Source organism: Taeniopygia guttata, chromosome 1 (assembly GCF_048771995.1).
Source record: "Taeniopygia guttata chromosome 1, bTaeGut7.mat, whole genome shotgun sequence".
Classification (NCBI taxonomy): Eukaryota; Metazoa; Chordata; class Aves; order Passeriformes; family Estrildidae; genus Taeniopygia; species Taeniopygia guttata.
The window spans coordinates 109786604-109809682 of NC_133024.1; the positions used below are offsets into that span (position 1 = coordinate 109786604).

The 23079-nt window shown below is 42.2% G+C and overlaps 1 long non-coding RNA gene across 7 annotated transcripts in view; it reads right to left on the reverse strand.

The window, feature by feature from the left end:
* LOC115496981 (uncharacterized) overlaps positions 1-23079 on the reverse strand; it is a 90067-nt gene that overhangs the window by 42272 nt on the left and 24716 nt on the right. For 2 of the 7 annotated variants that reach the window (XR_012058195.1, XR_012058191.1), the window contains exon 2: positions 8598-8791. The exons of the other annotated variants lie outside the window; for them this stretch is intronic. This is a non-coding gene — a long non-coding RNA (uncharacterized lncRNA). The remainder of the gene's footprint in view (positions 1-8597; positions 8792-23079) is intronic. 7 annotated transcript variants of the gene reach the window in all.

Below are 23079 nucleotides of genomic sequence, written 5' to 3' on the forward strand. Positions count from 1 at the left end.
AACAACATAAACAGTTCTGCTGCAGGCATGCTAGGAAACAATCCATAAAGCAAGGAAACGTTACACAGGAGCTTGGAGTGACTTACTGCATTATTCACTATGTTGTAATTGCCCAAAAGAAATTAATGGGACTTTTTTTAATTAGTTTGGCAGATAGCTGGAAAGACTTATAGGATTCTTTGCTGTAGACTCTTTACCTAAATAGCAGATAAAAGATAACCAAGACCTTTAGAACCTAGTTGTAAAATAAAAAGTAAGATATGCTTTGTGCAGGAGAAGCACCCCTGCCCCGGAGCAGGACTCTTCATACCAGAATCAGGATATGTTAATATAGCTTCTATATTAGCTCAGGGAACTTGAAGGAAACATTGAAATGAAGAGACAAGCTGTGGTGAAAACTACAAAACTAAATAATTTTGCAAATACAAACCCTGAACTCAAATAAATTCCTAAATTCACCAATAAAACTGGGCCAGCTTTCAGCTACTCAAATACTGCAAGGGACAAGCATAACAGGAATAGTTAAGTAATTTAGGTGTGATGAGTTTTGGCAGCATAAAGTCAAATCATTCTCCCCAAAGAAAGGGACCCAAACACCACAGCATTTCCAAGTATTCCCATTTGTATTCCACATTACCCCTGTATTTCTAAATCTGTGCTCATTTTACCTTCTCTCCTCAAAGAAAGAAACTTCACAAAACCCTTTGACCTGAAGGGCTGAATGGAGAGTACCTCCTATCCATAGCAGATTTCTTTATTTCCCCCTAGAGTTTGGATGATGATCACAGAGATTTTTCCTTTCATTTCCTTATTACCCATTTCTACCTTTGAACATTTCTAATTTAGAAATCCATGATTCTTCATCTTCTTCATCTCAGACCTCTAGCTACTGGATCTTCCCTAGTAGCAGCTAACGAGGCTGGGATCATTAACCAAACAATCAAGGAGAAAATCTAGATACATGTTAATAGGAGGATATTCTTTTTCGTTATAGCACTGACAATGTATATTAAAGTTTCCTGTCAAAATGTCCTTGAAATCTGCTGAGTGTTATCCTTGCCAAACACATTGTCACAAGAATTCTGCCTGTTTCTAACATAAGCCTCGGAGCTGCTTGGTACAATTTCTGGCTAAAAAAGTTAAAATCAGGAAGCCGCGTACCCAAAAGCAATTCAACATTGTAATAAAGTGTCTTTGTAACCATGTGCAAAGGTCCATCTGTGTGTGAGCGTGTCCTGCACGGTGTGACTTGGCACCTGAGCTCCGAGCATCTGGCACAGCTGCAGTGCCAGGAGTGCAGCCCATTGTCACACCAGCAGTGACTAACAGGCACAGCTTGTTGGCAAAATTCGGGCAGCCCTGGACTGCAGGGATGGGCACAGCTTTCATCCTGCCACCTGCCTCCAGATCTCATCACACCTTCCTGCCCCACCGGCCAGGCAAACACAACTGTGCTGATCTCTGGAGCAGTCCATCCTCTCTTATGTCCTTATGCTGCATTTCTCTCTTACAGCCTCCTGACAGAGCAGAAGTGTGTCCATGGAAACCTTCTTTGCTTTGCACTAGCTACACAGTCTGTTGCTACACTTTTGCATCGAATTTGTTACTGCTGCTTATTCACTTGGACTGAAATGGTAAACTTGTCTGGAGATGTCCTGAATTATTCATCGGCAGCACGTACCAAGATAAGTCAGGGCATGAGATGCACCTCGGTGCTGAAGTCAACGTGGTGTGTGAGAGTGAATGATGCTGCGTGGCTTTGTGGGAGCTGCTCTCAGCCACTGGGCAGACGAGGGATTGGGAAATGACCATTAAGACCTGAAAGCCAATTTGCCTTTGACAACGGAAGCTAGGGGGAGTTTTTTGATACAGCAGCTGCCTTTGCCTCACTTTGATTGTGAACATAACATTATGGCTTGGAGTTCCTCCCATATTTGTGTTTTGACTTTCACAGGAGCAGTTTTGTGGGCACACAGGGGCAAGTATATCTGATAGAGCTTAGGCAGCTAATTACTTTGTTATGCCTCTCCAGGAAGTAGTTAGATGACTACATATTGACTATGGCTCTGGAGTTACAGCTGGAAAACTGTCCATGGAATTTGGATAAATCAGCCAATCTGTCATCCACCATCAGCTTGAGCTCATCTTTCACACAGTGAAAGCGTATTCACTCTAAACATTTGTGCTGTACCAACAATTTCTACCTTCCTCTGAAATCTGATACCAAAAGAGCCAGAAGCCAGTGTGTGTGAACGATGAGTGGACCTGGTTTGAAAATTCTGGGTCCAGTTCTTGTTGCACACCACTCCAGTGTGCATTGTGAGACTTCCATCTCTAGACTGGGTCTGAAGGATCAGAAAAGGGCCTGTTTATAAAGCCATCACTTAATCAAGTACTTATGCTTTTCTAAAAAACATGTGTACTTCTGTTACTCTGAGAAAAAGGGAGACAAAGGGATTCCATACTGAAAATACTTCTGTAAACCCTGGATTAAATGCTCAATTAAACACTCATGTTCATCCTTGTCCAAAATGGGAATTTTTTTTTTTTTGAAAACACAAGATCTTTTAGAGAAGACAACCTTGCTATAGCCCTTAGCAGACTTGGGAAGTGTCCTGATTTCAAGATATAAGTCACAAAAGCAAGGTGCCACATACCACAGCACAAGCTAATGGATTTAAAAATAAGAGAGCTACTTTCATAAACCATTGTTGGTTCACCATTTTGACCATTGTAAAGAGTCTTATCTTTGTAAATGGCATGATCCTGTTTAAATTAACTCAAACTTCTCTTTGTGCTATCTTTATTTTAAAATCAGATTTATACCAGTTAGTAATTTTTCCCTAAAGCACTTTACAGATCTGTGCTATCACAGTTGGTGTCTGACTTTCAGCTGTCAGTAATGTAGTACTGCAAGATGTTTTTAACTTAAATTTTATATATATATATATATCTTATATTTAAATTACTTCAGAATTGTGTACAGAGCCTTGTTTTTAAACACTTGTTCTCTTTCTGGAGATCGTGTTCACGTGCAGAGTTTGTTAGGAATCCAAGAATTTTCTGATTGTAATACTCCTACAGAACATGACTAAATATTCAGCAATGCTTCAAATTAAGTTAATGCCCCACCCGAGCAGATCAGCTCTTCAAACAGCCTACATTCCTTCACCTGGGAGTGGAAGGAAATCATGAAAAAAAGTAAATAAAGGAGTGAGATGGAAAGCATTTTTGCTGTGCAATTATCCTGATTTTCAACTTGCACTCCCTGAGAAAAAAGAGGGAACGGCAACCCTTGAAATGTCTCTTGGTCATGGCAGGGAAAAATTGCTTGTGGATCAGTTCTACCATCTGTGCTCACCTTAACCAGTATCTTACTCTGACAGGCCACTGAATTTAGAGGGAGATCTCCATGCATTATGTTGTAAAAGCAAAGTAGAGATGTAGGAGATGCCCCTCACAGCAGGACTTGTGCTCAGCTCTCACTGGGGGCTGGAGCAGAGAGGAGGAAGAGTATTCAGAACATCTTCCCTTCCATTTTGCAGTATAACATTCTTCTTACTCAGCCAATTTTCCCCCAGTCTGCTCCATAAGGTAGCACTGAGCTTGAGTTCCTGGCTCACAATGTAATTTTCACACATAACCAACCTGTCTGAGTGGAAGGGCTGGGGAGGAGCATATTTCCACACATATACTTGCTTGAGAGTACACTCATCCACCTCAACTGATCATTTTGGAGTTATTAGGCAAATATCACAATGACATCAGACCTTCCTTCCAAGCCATCTGGAGGGAATAACTCAGACATTTTGCAATACTTTTCCTTTCTTCCCACTGCCATGATTTCATTACCGTAAACCAGCCTTCTAGCAGACAAACCAGGGAATTATGCACTATGCTGAGCAAAGCCTTGGTGCAGGGTCCATATTTTGCCATTTAGCTCACGACAAGACTCACATGTTTATCAGTCATACTCGGGAGCATTGCTACTCTTCAGCAGAGATTTTTGCCTTCTGAGGAGGTGGTTTCTGTTCCATGCACCCTCTGAATCACATTCCGCCTTTTAGATTTTAGTACGCAACAATGACACAGCAAATTACACCCTTGTAATATGAAAACATAATATTTTTCTAGCAACAGTTCATAATGCTGTGACCAGCTGGTCCAAAATGGTTGGCAATGACACATTCTCAAATTCTCAAAGGCATGTTGGTAATGCAGGTCCTCAAATTTCTTAGATTTAGAACGAAATGAATGGAGCATCTCACATGAAGGCATTCCACTCTAGATAATGCAGTAGTGGGAGTTTCAGAAAAGTTGAAGCCTTCTTGAATTTAAGCAGCTCACCTTATTTCTGATGGCTCGTTCTCGTGATGAGACAACACTTTTGATGACATCTCTGTATGTATACTGATGGTACAGGGAGATAGGGTCACCCCTAAATTCTCTGCATCCCTGAGTGTGAGAGAAATGTGAGCAAGGGAAAGTCCATTGCACAGCATGTGCTGCTACTTACTTACTTTGGCTTGACATTGATGGATGCATTCAAGTATTTACAAGCTGCCTGATGAGATGACTCAGAGAAAGTTTGAAAGAAACAGCACGGCTGACACCCCTGCTTGAAGGGGGAGGAAGTGGGAGGGAAAGATTGCCTTGAGATCAGAGTTTGTGGTTTTTTAAAATGCTGCTGCTTCACAAGCCCACTCTTTGTGCTGGAGTAATTATGTGGGTGTACTAGGGAAAAAAAAAAGCTAAGCAGCTTGAGAAAGGTCTGGCTGTGGGGAAACCCAAATTTAAAGATCTTGAAGAAGCAGAGCAGCTCAGTAGTCCTGGAGGAGGACATGCAAACCACATTTGCAAGAGCCTAGAGCAGTTACTGGGCCAGACCTGGGAAGTTTGAAGTGCAGGTCAGCTCAGCCATCCATGGGAAACAATGGATCCATCATCCTGCTGTAAAACTCCTCCCTGCTGGGGTTGTCCCCAGTCTGTGGCATTGCACAAGACCTAGATCAGCACATTTCTCCCAGGACTCAAAGACCACTTTAGTCAAAGGTTTCTCTGACCACGTGAGGATGTAAATAGGATTAGGGACTAGAGGCCATTCAAAGCTCTTCCTTCCACCGCTACAATGTGTGGCTGGGCCCTGGAAATTTGTCCTGGTACTCACCAGCACCGAGCCCTCTAGCTTGGGGGAAGGCCAGAGCCATGGGGCAACACACAGAACAGCCAGTCTAGAGATCATGTCTGTCATCACTAATTTTTTTTAATGAGCAGACAGCAGAAAGAAATGTGCATCCTACTCCATGAATTACCATTTTTGTGCTGTCGGGCAGGAAATACCTGCACCAAGCTGGGAAGGCACTCCCAAAAGCCATCACATTTAACTCTTTCCTTTTTTCTGACAGCTTGTGCAGGTCACAGAGCAGCAGTGTAGAAAGAACCCCACAGAATCTGACATTCTCCACAGTTCCATATGGGAGTGATGCACCTCCACCTGCTTTTGTAAAACCTCTCCATGGCCTAGGGAGGGGAAGTGCTCCTGTGAAGCCAGTGTTACAAGGGAAGAGTGTGGTTAAGTTTTTACTTCATCCCCATCCTCAGGACAGTCTTCATCAAGAAATCCCCATCCTGCAACCAGCATGGTAAGAAGGACAAATTCCCTGAGCAACCAGTTGGCACAGTTCCCCAGCAGGAAGGAAGAGGAGGAAAAAGACCATTTCACCTTCAGAGTCCTACCAGGGATTTTGTAACTTACTTTTATACAAAGAAACCAAGGATCTCAAAGATGTGAACTATTTATTGTATGAATTACTGCTTTAATTTATCAGATAAACTCCTTTCAGAGTCCCTTTCAGGCAGGTCTAAAAACAATGCAGGGATGTCTTGAGCATCCTTTGTCTGCAGCTCACCCAGGTGAGCTCCACACCAGCTGTGGGGGCCTGGGTAGAGGTGCTGCTGTGGAAGTGGGACTTTGTCATGGATCAGCCACATCAGCAATCATCAGGTGCTGTAGCAGAGGTGTCCCCTAACTTACAAAAGGAATGCGATGTACAAGAATTATTCTCCACTCAAGAAAATATCACATGCTATTATTAATATTCTTTTATATCCTCTAGGGGCTTGGGTAAGTCTGTATGCTTCCTGTTCCATGAAATCAAATTTTTTAAAACTTTAAAAAGGGGGGAGAGATTAAGAAACTAATGGAAAATCCTAAAATGGCTGTCTTCTTTTTCTGAAGAAATCAGAGTATTTCCCTCAAAAGTTTTTTGCAAAATCTCTAATTGCATTACACAATATTTTATTTCCTTGGAATTTTGTTTTTCTGTCAGACTTCGCTGAAAGGGATATTTTTCTTGTCAAATCTTGTGTAATTACAACAGTAAAGGCACATTTTCCTCTATGGTGGTGAAATTTCATTTGGAATGAAAGACATTAAAGAAATGTAGGTGTATTAATGTTGTTGAAAATAGCATTATGTAACAGACATTTGATGGACTTGCAGGTCTCTATTGGAGGTCAGATGCAGGTATTACTCATTCCCTGGTGCTCACAGAACTCCATTCCCCTTCTAACACCAATGAAAAGATTCTAGTGGACTGCAAAAGGATCTGTTTTGGGACACTGGTACATCAACTTAATTCCTCCTTTCTTTTGGGAGTATAAAGGAGCAACACTGACTGGCAGAGTGCAGTGAGGAAATTTGCTTAATTGCAGAGCAATAATGCTTAATACAAATCATGACACACGAATAAAAGAACAGGAGAAAGGAGCCTCTAGCTGCACAAGAGAAAAGCTTTATGAGATTTTAAAATGTTCCCTTGCATGCATATATGCAGTGTTTTGTACAGTAACCATAAAAATGACATGTTTTATACCTTTCAAGCACAAGCAACCTGTTTTGACTTTGTAGCACTTGGTGAGTCATTAGAGAAACTGATCTTACTAAAAGCTTTGCTATTTCTCTTGTTCTAACTGAGATCCCTAAAAATAAAGGCTTGGGTAAGATATAAGCTGCAAAAACAAAATAATGTGCGTGTTCATTGTCTCCCCATCTTTGCAATGTGCAGACTTGGGCATCCAGCTTGCCCTTCCTTTGCCATCCAGGACAAGTCCTGGCTCCAGAGCTGCTCATCTGACGTAGCCCCACTGGACAGGGATTAGGCTTCCCCTTTCCTGCAAGTGCATGTGGAGGGGAAATGAGGGTATCTCTTTGCTCATAGACACTGGGTGATCTGGTGTCCATGATGACACCTGGCTGAGCTCACTCCACCTGCCCATCTACCAGATCTCAGCCATGACATTCCCGGCAACACTAATCCTCTGGAGCTGGAACTGCAGACCAAGGCACTGCACCTGGCACAGGTCCCTTGGCTTGTCCCCTGCCTGGGACCTGCCTGCTGAGCCCTTGTGCCTGGTTTGTGCCATCCTGAGGTCTGGACACCACCACAGCTGGTGCAGAACTTCCCTTTGCAGCTGAGTGCAGCAGGGGAACAGCAGAAATTAGAGCAAGAAGACACAGACACCAGAAAGCCTTTGCCTGTGATCACAGCGTTGTTCTCCTTAACAATCAACTACCAGAAGTGAAGGCAGAAGTGAATTTACAGGAGGAAAAGCAACAACTAACCTATAAATAAAGTATTGCATTCCTTCTCGATGTATTTTCCCCCCAAGCAATCAATTAATGTTTCTGCAACGAAGAGATTATCAGCTCCTGTGAGTGGGAAAGGAGGGGTCTGATGTGAGAGTGAGGGGGCTCTGCTGCAGAAAGAAGCATCTCTCCTGCAAGATGCTGCACATTGCACCCAACAAATGGAAGACATTCCTGCACTGAGGAATCATCTAATCTCTGAATCCAAACATCTGTGAGTTTTATTTACTTGTTTTTGAAGGTGGAACAAGCAGCTATGTGTGCAGAGAGGCAGCAGGGTATTCATTTGCTCTGTTGTTCATGCCTTCAATCTTCCTCTGGCTGGTTGTGAACATTATTTTGCTGCTGAGTACCAGTGGACTCTTTCATGGTGTCTGAAAGCTTGTCAGTAAAAATAACTGCAACAAGAAAAGAACAGCTTTCCTATCATGCAGCACTTTCAAGTTATCTCTTGATAGCGAGCGGTCAGATGTTGCCACTATAAAACCACAGTTTTCTGGGATAATGTATAACCCAAACAATAAATCCTGTATTGTATTCCTAGTCTTTCACATCAGATATGCAGGTCCTAGTGACACTGCTTTTCCCTTCAGTTTAACCAGGGTTGGTCTGTCTGCTTAAGCTGAATGTTCTTCTGACTCCTACTCCTTTCTAAAACGAACCCACTTCATCTGCTGCCTGAATAAAAATCTTCCCGTTAGTCACGACATCTTCCTGCACTGTTTTATTCACAAAGTTTGACAGAAAAATACATGTTATGAAACCAAATTTTAATGCTTGATGGAAATAGGTCCGAACCTGCCTGGGCAGCTGTCCTGTGAAAATTGAAGGCAGCATTAAGAGCAGCATTTTCACCTGCTTGATGTGTTGGCAGGTTTGGGTCACCCACTGATCAGACCAAAGACCCTCACGCTGGGTGGACCAGAGGCCCTTCAAAACCAATACTGACCTTTGACAGTGGTCAATAGTAGGTGTCTCAGGGCAGAGGAGGACAAATAAGTTGTGGTGGGACTCATGCCGATTCCTCAACCTGCTGCCTCGAGTCAGATGTTGTGCTGACAGTTTTAGTAGCTCAGGAAGTGTTTTTCATGCTGTCTTTTGGTCATTTTATGAAGCAATTCAGACTTTCCACTCGATAGCATCCTATAAGTAAAACATATCCAATGATCTGATTTATGCATTTTATCCACTTTCTTAATTTGCTTCAAATCTTCAGTCAGATACTATTAGAAGAGGTTGCCCAGAGAGGCTGTAGGATCTGCATCCTGCATTCAAAACCAGAGGAGACAAATCCTGAGCTAAGCTGGAAGTGCTTAGTTTCAACCAGATTATGTCCAGGGATTCCTTTCAACCTAAATCATCCTGTCTGTAACTTGTCAGGGTGTTCACCCCCCTTTTTAGCAAGTAGTAGTGAAACACCTCATCCTTCAGTTTCTTCTTACCCATCAACCACATCATTGATGATCCCATGAAGGACCAAAACCCAAGAGCTCCTCTCTGTCCTTGCCAGGTCGCTTTTCCAGACACCAGGGTGATTATCGTGTTTTGCCTCTCCCCTTAGAAAAGGGTGAGATGCTCTGTGCCTTCACTCATCCTTGTCCTTCTCTCAACCTTTATTAATTCAACTTCATCCCTTCTAAGGTAGGGAGGAAGGACCACAACTCCTTGCAGAGTTTAAGCAAATCTGGCACTTTCTACTGTGGGAAAATGATATATCTGGACTATTAGAAAAGCTTCTCTTAATAACCCCAGTCTGGTCAACTTTGCAGAGCCATGAAACAGCATTTTCCCCATGCTACTTTCAGATTCCTATTTCTCTCTCTTAAAGTAATTCTTGATCGTAGTCCCATCTTACAGCATCCTCACTCCTCTCCTTTCTCCTCTTCATTCTTGCACTTCCCCAGCAGTCAGGGCAATGTTGTTGTTTTTGGGGCTCTAGGGAGGCCAGGCAGTCTCAGCAGGAGCTTCCATCACACCAGGGAGCTCTGGCTTGAAGGGAAAGGTTGCACCTCCTTGGCTGCCTCAGTCACTGTGTCTTCTGTCCACAACAACCACTTCTGCTGTTCTGTCCCACCACTCTGCCCCCCTCCTGCAGCACCTTGGGGCACCTTGAGTGTCCTGCCACACTTCAGAGCCTTCCTTATCTCCACAAACAAAAGGTCACAGATAGCTTTCTTCCACATTAACACCTTAAAATGGCTGCAGAAAGGAGCAGAAAACATCCAGTGCAGGGGCTGGAGGGAATAGAGTGGGTCTGAAGGAGAGGAGCAGATGATGGCACTGCACTGCAGAGGCAGCTGCTCCATCAGCTGAGGCTGCTGTGGGACTGCAGCTGTGCTCACACTTCTCTGCAGCTGTGCTCACACTTCTGGAAGCTCAGAGCCCAAGGAAGGAAGCTGCTAACGAACATCTTTCCTTCTTCCCTTTCTCACATGCCAAAATACAATTCTTTTAATGGCAAAAGATAATAACTCTAAGATGTTATGATTACACTACACTTTTTTTCCCCCCAGCAAAACTTTGCTGGCTTTACATAAAGTCTGTCCTCACAAGCCTGTGTGAGGCACCTAACACTGAAAGCAGAAGGCTGTCTTACAGAGAAATAAGGTGAAGTTCAGGGATGTAAAACTGTGTGATTGAGTTCATGCAGTCTATTAGGAGCAGTCAAGGAACGGGACTTAAAAGTCTGTCTCAGACTTCATTAATGTCTTTAACCACTAGAGAAGTTCTTGGACAGAAGGAAACATTTCTTCAAGTACTGCTGCTAGGGAAGAGATTGAGGAAAAGCCTGATGCCTGTCTGAAGGAGACACCTAATTTCTTTTCATGCTTTTCAGGTGTCTTATCAATAGCCTTATCTTTCAGTATCCAGAGCCTTACTTTAACTTTCTCATCCCTAAGTAAGATGACTCAAGTTAGATGCCCTCACACAGACTAGAAAAACAATTTTCTGCCTGGGTCAGACTATTCCTATTTTACATATCCTTGTTTACATCCCTTTTACATATCTTCTGAAATCCCTCCAGACTTCTCTTCATATTTCTCTTCAGAAATCTGGAAAAGATAAGCTCTGCTCTTCTAATATATAGTGATGGGACATCCTCCTCCCAGCCAAGGTTCTCTGCTCTCCAGCTATGGGCCTTGCTAGCGATCTTCATGGGCTTGAGTGAGGAAAGCCTTTCAAAATTTTAATACATCTATCCCTGTTTAGGAAAGCACTGGAGTCAGGAACATTTGAACACACTTACAATCCCCACTTACTGTCAGTGAACTGTTGCAGAAAATGAATGTCATACCCATAAGGGCAACAGAGCAGAGGAGAAGTAACATAACTGGTGGGACTTTCATGTTTGTCTAAGGTTTAAATAGTCAATATTTTTATATCATATGATTTCAAAACTGATATTTGTTCATGTAATTAGAGAGTGTACTGTCCCAAAGCAGCCAAATTGAGACTCTGTGTGCAACACGAATGTAGTTGTTTTCTGGTATCTGCCTATAATATATGCATAATATATTCTTTTATAGGTTTATTTTCTCCATCTTATTGCAACATATTTTAAAAGATAAAAAAAAAAATCAAAAGATATTTTAAAAAAATCAAGATTCCAACATATTTTAAAAGGTAAAAAAAATATGGACAGAGAAAAAGATAAATCTAAATTTCTAACAACTATGGCAAGGACAATCCAATATATCTCTAAGGAGAAGGTTTTTCTGCATACTCTGGGAGTTACAATCACAACAAGAAAAACCATTTCTACCTTTGCAGAACCTGATCACAGTCTGAACTGCAATGCCATCAGGAACTTGAGCTGTTCCACCAAATGCTTTCCACCAGTCAATCTCCAAGTGCATTAGAAGGAAGGGAAGTATTACTGAACCATTTCACAGTCACACAAAGACACTGGTTCCCAAAATATTGAAAGGAGATACCTTGAGGAGAGAGGCCAGGAGCAGTAAAGTCATGGAACAGCACAAGGCTCACTTAAATCCCAAGCAATGGTGATGGCTCCTTTACTCCTCCAAAACCAGCAGACAATGACAAATCAGATCTCAATTTCATTTTGATTTCAGGCTGTCCTCCACGTGACTGCACATTGCACCTCCCATAAGAAAAAGCAAGAGTTTCCCTCAGGCTGCCCCAGGAAGGCCTTGTCCTGAAGCTGTTGCAGGGAAGACAGCTGTAGAAATTGTTTTGCTATGACAAGAACACAATGTGCAGAGCAGCACGTTTGGCTCCAGAACCCAGTGAAAAGGCAGGATGCGGGAATTGCCTCCCACTCTGGCCATGAACCCAGAACCACATCCTCTCTCTTGGGAGTCACCCGCTGCTTTTCCCTCTGCTGCCTACTACAGACCATGAGGATGGTTGACATCCCACTGGAGCCTGAAGGGGATTGTTTATTATTTGTCACGAATACCATGCCTAGGCAAAATGGGACTTTATAGCAGCCCACAATAGTCCAACCCCAGCCTCTGTAACCTGAGTGTAGAGATGCACTCCTGCTCTTCCCATCCTGCTGCAGTGTTATCTTTCTGGTAGCTCAACCATGTGCTCTCCAAAACAAAGAAACACTACTGCAACCACTTCCCTGACACTCTTAACAATGCTCTTTTCATATCCCCATATTAAATCTGATGAGATGGCTTTGCTTAAACCTGTACACTCATATACATATTTTCATGCTGAGACAATGTTTAATAAGCTGAGTCCTGCCTGGCTGAACAATTTCTATCCAGCAGGCATTGCTCAGGTAGGTTCACAAACCTTGAAAGGAGTTACCTGGATACCTTTCATTGTTATGGCAGCATCCCTAGTAAATAGGGAATCACAGCTGGAGTTCTAACTGCACTATGATCATTCCCATCTTCCCATATCAGCAATCCCAATAAAGCCCAGGGTAAATCTGCCCTAAGGTGAGGATCTGGTGAGCATCCAATACCACCAGCATTCCATAAGCAGCTTCAGCAAGCTCAGTTTCTAGAGTGAGCACTGTTCCCCCTAAAACTGGACAAAACTCCATGAAGAACAAGCCTTTTTACGGCTGTGATGGAGTTGTGCTCTCAGCTATTCTCGCAAAAGGATGAAGCCCAGAACAGTCATAGTTGACATTATAAATTAATCCCTCTTAATATTTGCCTTGCAGTTTAATCTCAAATGCCACTAACCTACATATGTTTGAAAACGGTCAACTGGTGTCTATTTCAATCGTGGTTGTGTATGCTCTAGAATAAATTTTCCCTGTTTGTACTCTCTTCCATGCCTTCATGAGTTTAATCACCTTATTAAAAAATGTGCAAGAACTATAAATAAAAGAAAAAGCAAACGTTTCAGCCATGAGGCTGAGTGGAGACATGTATATCAGTGAACACATTTCCTGAGTAATAGCACACTATACAGTTTGTAAAATGCAATTATGCTGTGGAAACTCTTATCAGGAAACATATTTACACTGATTTCTTGTGGCAATAGATCAAAGAACTTATTTTACTGACCTATATCTGTATTTAGTTGTACAGCAATTTCTTACATAAATAAGCAAATTGTCTTCCTCTTTCTGAATAATTTCCTACTAATGGACAGCAGTTTTCCTGACATAGATGCTTTGCAAAGATTAATTTTTGAAGGCTAAAACTGGTGTCTGAATTAACTCATGGTTGGAAAATTGCAGATGTGTGGAACACTGGCTGTCTGTAGAGGAAAAAAGGAGCAGTACACACAATGAGGCCACCACCCTGAGAAGACACTAGCAGGTGGCCTCGCCACAGAAATAGAGATATTTTTCCTCCTGTTTATTTTGTCCTTTGTCTCTATCTACCCACAAAACCACCTAGAAAAGTACAACTAATCTTCATCCAGAAGAGAAGGACCAAGGAGCATGTAAGGCTGATAAATCCTGGCTCCTATTCCTTTAGTAACCACGGGTGTGTGGAATTTACTTCCCAACCATTCAGCCAGATTCCATTGAGACAAGGCCTCCAGTACAGCTGAGCAGCAGCTGATGGTGACTCCATTGTAAGGGATTTTAAATATTTTGTTTCCATTCTACTTTTAAAAACCATTACTAGCTGTGTGAGGGCTCCACACATGGGACAGGTCACCTCTGGGCTGCTGGCCTCTGTGCAGCCCTGCTTATTTAGGGGCCCTGGCTTGTTTGGCTGCTTCAGCACAGACAGGAATACCTGCAAGGGAATTTGCAGCCCTTAGCAGGATGTTCCAGGCAGCATCAGCTGTGGTGTTCTATGATTAGTTCTGCCAAGACCAGCTGGGATGAGAAAGAGAGTCAAAGGATTGAAGTTTCTTTGAGGACTGAGTGAAAGTGTCCACAGAGCAGCCCAAGGAACCAGTCCTTTGACCTCCTATTCTCTAGAGCTGCTATGGAAATTTCTATAAAATACCTTATTTTTTTTACAAAATGTGGACTTGCTAAGAAATAGAGAATCTTATGGAAAAACAGATGTTAAAACAAAATTTTTGGTATAAAAACCAGCTTATATCACTCTAGGAGACAATATGTGTCAAGGCTGCTGGAGCTGATGTAGGGATTTCAATTTCAGGATTAGGTGTTTTCCTCACCAGTGTCATTTGATAAAAATAAAAAAGCATCTTCTCCAAGCCCACCCACTGGAGAAGTGTCCACTTTTTATAAATAAAAAATCCTTGGCTCAGGAGCAAGCATCTGAGTGTCCCTCATCCTAGAGCAGTGCTCAAACCCACGCAGACAACATCTCTTGGAGAAACACAAGCAGCTTATATGGCCAGACCCATTTAAGGAGACCCATCACAGAGCAGCTGATGGAGTGATGTCAGGGGAATTCCTCCTGGCATGAGAAACCCAGATCAAGCCAACGAAGGGTTTAAATCTGTTTCTCCAATAACCCCAATGTGAAAAACAAGCATCAGACTACCACCTAGTCCAGAACAAACTTGCTCTTTTCCCTATTTGGAGAATACTTCTAGAGTTCTGCTTCATGCCAGAGAAGCATGGAAACATTACACTGTCAACTCTGCTGCCTAAATTTGTTCTTGAAAATGGCAACTAGTTAAAATTAGATTTCCTTAGACAAATTTGAAACCAGGTTGGCAAAATGATAAATCTTACATTATCTTGCAATAATTACAGATAATTTATGAAAGCTAAACCCAAAATGCAGGTAATTTATTTGTGATAACTCCTCTTTTGGGCAAGGAGTTTTCTATGTATGGCAGTTTTCATTTAGGTGGGAAAATAAGTTGTTTAACTTGTTTAAATTAATAACATGGAGAAAGAGAGTAGTCCGTGCAAGTCCACATTGAGAAGGAACCTTGTGGAACTGAAAGAGTCTTACATGCCAGCAAAACCAATAGATCACCTGCAAACTTCACAAACCCCTAAACTCAACTAGTCTGTGATTATTATGGGGAAAGACACGATACATTTATTATTGAATTACTTGTGGAGGCTGGTCAGTGTCAGCAGACACTGCCATGTGGCTGGCTGCCCTACCATTTCCTACAGAGATGCTCACAAGCCTCTGTATGACACTGAAGGAATTGTTCAGGACAGCATCACACATGTCCCATTAATTCCAAGAGGAGACATCACTGCACTGCACTTTTTTAGAAATTTTCCATCATTGCTTACATTGTCGAAGTATTTTGCATTTTTAATGAGTGATGAACACAGAAGTAGAACAAAACTGATTATGGTTAATATCTGACCTTGCAGAATATTTTAAGAAGTCAGTTTTACTTGAAAGAATGAAAGAAGCTGCCAAAGGCAACCATGGTTTGGATGAAGAGTAGGTTATTTCTGTACCTACCTATATCAAGCAAAATTCCCTTCTATCATCGCTCTGGCAGGAAGGTTGGTTTAAGAAGTTGGTTTATTGACTGATTGTTTCCTCTAGCCCAGGATATTTCAATATTTGCATGATGAACGCAGAAACCTACTCCCTGAAGGGACAGGAGTAATTTCCTAGTTCAGGGGTTCTGCAGCCACAGAGAAGCACTGAAGGACAGTTGACACAGGAATCAAACCATTGGACTCAATTTCTCTGAGAATAAGGGAAGACAAATATGCTGGAAAATATGGGCCAGTGGATTTAAATAAGTGGAAAACAATGAATATACTTTAGACTTGGTTTGAAAACACTTGCCAAGGTGTTTTGGTTTAAAAACAGAAAGCAGCTACTTTATCATGTCTGGCCATGCTCCCTTCATGCAACACCTCACATTAGTCTTTACTATTGTTATTATCAACTTGACTAAAGATATTTTTGGGAAAAAACAATCCCAACTATCAGAACATTTTAAAAAGTATTAGTTACTGCTTTTGATTTTTAAAAGTGATGTTTAAAGGAACTGTTAATCCATACATGCTTTGAAAGGAGTTAATGTGAGTTAACCAATGTATTTTGAAAGTACCACCATTTATTTTCTCAGTTCACCTATGCCCTGTGGGAATTAATGAAAAAGAAAGGTAGACTCCCAAGATATTGAAATATAAGCCAATGGATGCTGATGGATCTAGTGGTCCCTAAGAGGCTTCTGGTTGTGCATGGTTTAAGCTCCCTGTTACACTGAGATTGTGGTGAAAAACAGGGTCTGTGATGTGCTGAGCTAAATAATGTCAGGGAAACTGCAGCCTTTTTTGGAGACCAGCACCCAGCATTTGTAGTAACCAGGTTGTTCATTTAACATGTACTGGCTTACTAAGTAAAGTAAATTAAAGGCTGAGGTGGCAACAACGATAAGCAGCAAATTTGTTTGTTCAGTAGGGAGCTGAAACGTGTCGGCTCATGCTTTGATCAAGTTAAATTGGGAGGTTTCAAAGTACACACAGGAAACGCTCCAACAGATTAACTTTGTCCCTGAAGGTTCGTCCCAGTACTTTTCAGCCTTCTGCACTCTGTTATCTGTTTCAGCAATTCTGTAACTTTAACCTTAGAGAATCCACAGAGAAAAGTGACAGTGTTAAAGGTCAAGGGTTGACTTCTAGGGTGATGGGCATAATGTCTTGGTCTTAAGAGACAGGCTATTGGGCAGTTTTTGGTTCTAAACAAAAAGTAAGGGGAGAAAAAGGAGAGGAAATGGAAAATTAAGTGGTTTTTAAAATAATTTGCTTTAAATGCAGTTAAGGTGGTAAATCATTACTACAAATCAGTATCCCCTCATGCAGTGGAGATCAGTACACTGAAGCCTGGCTGCTGAAAGACCAGAGCCTCAACTCAATTGACTTCAGTTCAAAGAAGGAAATGGCTTTCCCTGAAATGCTCCCCATGGACAGGTGTCTATAAATAAACACTTTTCCTAAAAGTGGGTTTTCCTCGTTCTGAAATGGTGCCTTTTCGCATTGCAGCCAACCTCTCTGTGAGCAGGTTATTTTCACAAAACTTGTAGGAACTTGATTTTCTTTGAGAGATCAATGGGTTGAAATTTGTCAATAGGTTCAAAAGATTTCGGGGGTGTGGAAGTGACGAAGATACAAGCGCAAGCAGCAGGATTGCATAAGCCTCATTTCTGCAGGAATCAGGGAAAAAAAGTTGCAGCAATATTAAAAAAAAATAACTGAGCAGGCATAATTCCTAAAAAAAAATGCCAGTAGCTAGCCAAGACTTCATTTTTGTTGAGGGCAAAAGGAAAGGGGAGAGCTGTGATTTTCCTCAGTATTTAAGTATTTTAGCCTGTGGCATCTGTTTTTGAGAAGTGAGGACATTTCACAGATAAAAACCACTTCTATCTGAAATAAGGAATGTGGAATCTTCTTATCCTATCAGGAGACAATAAAATATCCTGAAATTGATAGATGAGATAGCATTTTTTCTGTTGCTAATAATATTGTTCAGCAACAGATCTCTTCATGGAACTCAGTGCTACTCATGCTGTCTCCCATTCGTCGTATGCAGTGTTTAAAGCTGGCAAGGTATTTCACTGTTAGGGGTATCAATGCAAGCACAACTATACAGGCCAGAGAGGTACCTACATCTGCATGATGAAATAGTCTCCATGGCCATAACACTTGTGAGGGTCCAAGCCTGACCCTAAAGGGACTTAACTGGCAAAATCCCACTCTAGTTAATAAATCTGAATTAGTTATCGGCACAGTTAGTACACAGCATCTCAAGGGGAATTCAGAAGATAATGTTTATAAAACTGCTTGCAAAAATAAATTGGCTGAGATGGTCTTCAAATATAATTTAAAAACTGCTGGTATATTTGAAATATAACATAATACTCTAAGAGTACTAAAGGCAGAAATTTTGCAGTATTGAAGAACATAATCATTTTTTATTTTATTGATGACCTACGGCACCATGGAATCCGAGAGTTATTTTCTCATCAATACAGAACCAGCTAGAAAATCCTGCTGCTTGGCAGAGCACAACCCTTAACCCAGGGGAGTGACCTATTGACTGAAAAACAACAGCAAATCTAAGTGGTCTGCTAACCCAGTTAATTTGCTCTATTTCCTTGTTGTTGGAGTTAAATGTTAGAAACTTCAAGCATAATCTCAAAATCCAAACTTCCAGCATAATCTCAAAATCCCAAAAATATCTGCTTCACTCCATTTTCAGTTCATCTTTGTGTTTAAACAGCATTGTCTTCCTATGCATCTTCTAGACTTTAAATCCTGTCACTTGTAAGGTATTTCCCTTTAAAGAAGAACACATGAAAAAACAAGAAATTTCTCTTCTCTGTGACAACTTGGGACACTGACCATGGGTGCTGTTGATTGCTGTGCCCAGGATGATGTCTGTGGCATGAAGACCTTGGTTAAAATTCAAAAGAGTTGCTGCACATTTTCCCTCCTCTTTAGTATCTTTATTTGCACTCCTCTCTGCACAGCCTCCTGGACAATCCCTTTGTGCTTACGAGTTTCCTGACCCTTCATTATCCTACATTAACTTCTTGTTAAAGACTTTCCTGCTGGGAAACCTAGAAACTTTCTTCCTTCCCCCAGTGAGATCTTAACTTAGAAAGAACAGTTATAGCAATAATCCAATTTAGGGAAGAAAAAAATAAGACAGCTGCTCAGCCATGCTATTCAGCACTGAAATTTTTTTCTTTTCAACCTTCTTAATTTTTTTGGTTTTTTTTTTTAGGAATGGAAGCTGTGTGGAGCAGAAATTTTGTTCTCATTTTTGTTGAAAATACATAATACTAGCTATTCATGCAAAAGCAGTTCTAAATTTAAGCAAAAATAAACCATAACCTGAAATGCTTTAGAGCTAGCAATCACTCCAGACAATTCAGTGCAATTTTGACTGAAGTGCACGAACTGAGCTTTTTGCTTGAGATGGATCAAAAATACTCCCCAAATAAACTTTCCTACAGTATTTCCAGCACAGCCTTCAAAAGAGCCAGAGACAAAAAAGAATCTTCAAGTCTGCTGCACTGAGGCAGGAGGTCAAAGTGCTCACACAAATTGGTAAAGAAGTAATGTTTTTATCAGTGACACTGCAATTATGGACGTTTGATTTCTGTTCATAGGACAAGGTCCTCCCATTGATGGAGAACCCACCAGGCATGGAAAGAAAGGGATCTTTGTGTGAGGAGCAGCAGCACATGACAGGCATCCTTGTGACTGGCTGGCTGATGCATCCCAGGCTGCCCAGGCTCAGGCTCTCCCTGCTCTTGCTGTGTTCCACCCCAATGACTGGAGTCTGCTCAGCTCTCCACAAAAAAAAAAACAAAAACAAAAACAAAAAAGAAAAAAAACCCAAACAAAAAAAAAATCCTCCCACCCTAAACCAAAAACCAAACCTACAGCAACAGCCTTTGAAAGAGGTGGCTGTGCTCACGGTTAAAATAAATAGATCAGGAAAGAACAAACTCCAGCCCCCTGGGCAATGCTTGGCCTGGCTGTTCCCTGAACAAGCTTGTTTCTAGATTGCAGCAGGTATCTTTCCCAGAGCTGAATGGTTCTCCAAGGGAGTGATTTCCCTTTTCTTTTTTTTTTCCCTCAGGCATTTCAATGGGAAAGTTAAAAATAAATGAAAAGAATCAATGCCTTTTGGCTGCCGCTGTTCAGCTGATGCCTCCTCTAGCAAAACACAAGCTTGATATGGTGCCTGAGAGCTCTTCACAAGAGAAAATGGGCTTCTCCACACAAGATTTTACAACTGCAGCCTTCCATCCTTATGACTTTGAGTAATGTTTTGCTGCTGAATGTTTATGCTTTCCAGCTATGAGTGAATATATGAAATAGCTCTTCTGTGCAGTGGGAAGCAACCTAACAAGCCTGAGCTACACGAGGGCCCTGGAGGAGTTTACAACTGTGTGGAGAGCTTGTGCTGAGCAACCCAGGGGATACCACTCAAGGGAGTCCTCTGACAGAGCTGGGGACAGCGCTGTGCCTGGAGTGGAACCATCCTAAGCAAAAAAAAGGGGCATCTTAATCTCCATTGAATGTAGGTACGCAGATCTCTGGTCTGGATTGTGGTCTTGCTAGGTCTGAGGGAAAATCCATGGGCAAAAGAGGGCAAGCTGGGCTGATCTGGGTTTTACAGGGCCAGTGTCTTACCTTAATTAGGCAGCACAGCAAGTGGATGAGCGGAGGAATAAATAAGATGTTTATATACATACCTGGGGAAGAAAAAGTCTCCCTGGTGTTAAAATTTTATGAAATTCTTGCTTTTATCTGCTGAGAGAGGCACTTATTGGTCGGGGGCAAAACAAGTTTGTAGGCACTGAAGGGACTGATGGTGAGTTTTTGGGATCAGGGTTCATCCCCAACAGGTTCCCCAAACAAATTCCATTCAATTCTTGTAGAGAGTCAAAGTTTAGTTCTACCTCCAAGGCAGAAGCTAAAAGAGGGGCTGGAAAGGTGTATTGCTCTATTAGATGCAGAGACTGAAGGAAAAGCTGGATGTGCATGAACTGAACAGCCAGTAGGTAATATCAGGGTGAATGTCACATTTAACAGTGATCCTGAAAAAAAGCAAATAATTATCTGAAGAAAGCAAGTGGCAGCACAGTGTTTGAAAGTCCTGTCACACTAAATATTTTCCTGTGGTTTTGCAAGAATGGAATGGCACAAGCACCATTAAGAAAAAGCCGCCTACCATCAGAGATCACATAAAGATGAATTCAATACTGCCCTTAGGCATTTCACAGGAAGCCAGAACATGTTTTGGATGGCCAAATGGGATAAGAAGATTTACATACTGGACATTTTAGTGAAAAGATAATCAGAAGAAGAGTACAGCCAGTCTGCTGCTTCACTGGTCAAGGTAAGGGTACAAAGTTCAGCATTCCACAAAATTTACCTCACTGGCCAAAATCTAGTCTGAGAGCACTCAAGAGCAGTCTGTGAGTGGACTGTGCAGGGACAGCACTGCACAAGGGATGCTGCCCTTAACAGCCTGCCTGCCAAACAGGAGCAGATGATGAGAGCAGGTCAGCTCAGCAAGAGATTGAGCACATGGCAGCGCAGTACAGGGACTGGATAGGTGACACCTCTGCCCTGTGGCCTCCAAGCCCAGTGCACCAGTGACACGGTGACACAGTGCCAGCACAGCACGCCTACACACAGACACCAAAGCAGTGCAGCCTTCCTAGCATGAAGGGATCACAGAATTGACTCAGAAGAGGGGCCATTTGGCTACTGATCTGTTCAGGAAGACCAGAGACCAGGGCCAGTGGGGTCCACTGGAGGAGGCATTTGAGGGTGGTGAGGGGCGGCACGAGGACTAACACCAAAGGGGCTGTAGTCACCACGAACACTCTCCAGACAGGATGTCCCTCAAAGAGTTATAACTTCCCTTTGAGTTCATGCCTGTTGGCTGGAGAGGAAAGGAAGCTGTGCCCAGTGGTACCCTGGCCATGCTGGTCAGACATGGGTGCTGGGACACCCTGCTTGGCCATCCTCAGGTGGCCTTTGTCTCCTTCTGCTTTAGCACTGCCTTCACAGATTTCCAGTCCTGGGACTTGGCCAGGCAGTGCCCAGGGCATGGGGCCAGCCTGTCTCTTCTGATCAATACCCAGCTGTGGGGTGTTCCTCCACCTCCCTCCAGAACCCCACACTGGTCTAGCAGCCAGGGAAAGCAGCATGTGACTGGCTAGCCCCAGGCTCCCTGGCCCTTCAAGAGGAAGGCGGCAGGCTCTTTTACACCATCCTTCAATAATTTACTAGACAGGCACTAACAGCTTCCCCCTCTGTTGCAACAAGCAAGTCAAAAACAGTAGAGCAGAAGCATCCATCTCTGACATTCCTGCAGGTTTTCTGTAATGGATCACTTTTGATTAATTAGTGAAACAAGTTTGAAACAGCCTGCAGGATACTTGGTGTGTGCTTGTGTCTCAAACTGGAACAGGAAACCAAATCTCTCTCTATAAAACATGAACATAAAAACTCTGACCTTACTGTTTCCACTTTCACAGGGGTCCTCCTTTCTTGCCATGTAGAAAGAAAAAATATCTAAAGCATCTTTGCTATTGTACTAGGACTAAAAACAACAAAAAATTTGTTTTGCTCACCTTTCCCTCTCTCACCTGTGAGCACACAGACACTGCTTGACAAAATGTAGCACAAATACACAGCATGGCATTTCTCCTGTAGGTTTGATGTCTAGAGTTTCCTCAGTTAAAAACTGAGCCAAGGACTGGCTTCCTACAGCTGGTTATGAGTTCAACACTTGAAGCACAACTCATCTGTGACAAAGTCCCAAGATGCTGAATGTGGTACCAATCTCAGCCTGCATGGGCAATACCAGCTCTGGTATTGAACAGCAGCACACACTGTGAAATGTCTCAAGATGCTCACTCAGAGAATTTTTGTTAATTTTATTATATGTTGCCCAAACTACCAAAAAAAAAATGTTTCAGGACAGCAACTTTCTCTTTTTTTTTCCCTGAGGAATTACTCTGAGGCCTTGCACGCTTTCCCACGCTCAAAGATTGTGGGTTATAAATGCGTGGGAGTAATGCAGTTTCGATCAGTCAGGTAGGCTGGGTTTCTGTTAGCTGCCTGCATACCTTTGAGCCCTATCAGCACACAGTGATCAGTGGAATTCCTAGCATTTTTGTCATAGCATCAGAGGCAGTACTTTACAGAGTAAATACCAGTGACCTGCTGTTCTGTCAGGGCTCTGTACTTACCTTTTATTTTCAAGTCAAAGGTTAGGCCTATTTATGTAAATCCTCAGCCATGGGCCAAGTAATCTGACCTCCTGGTTTTCATTCTCCTAATTGTTTCAGGTATTTTTCTTGAAAAGTTTGGTCAGTTAAAGCTAAGGATCTTTTTTTTAAGGCGCCTTTGAAGGGCTCTAGGGGTTTTCATAGCCCACCCAGTTTGCAAAGTGGAAACATCAGTGACCTGATGCCCTGGGCACTTATTTAAAATTCATTACCAGGAAATAAGGTTTTGATATATAGCCCCTCTATGGTGAAGAATATCTTAGGGAACATATGCATGCCATTTTTTACTTTGGATTATGTGATCTCTG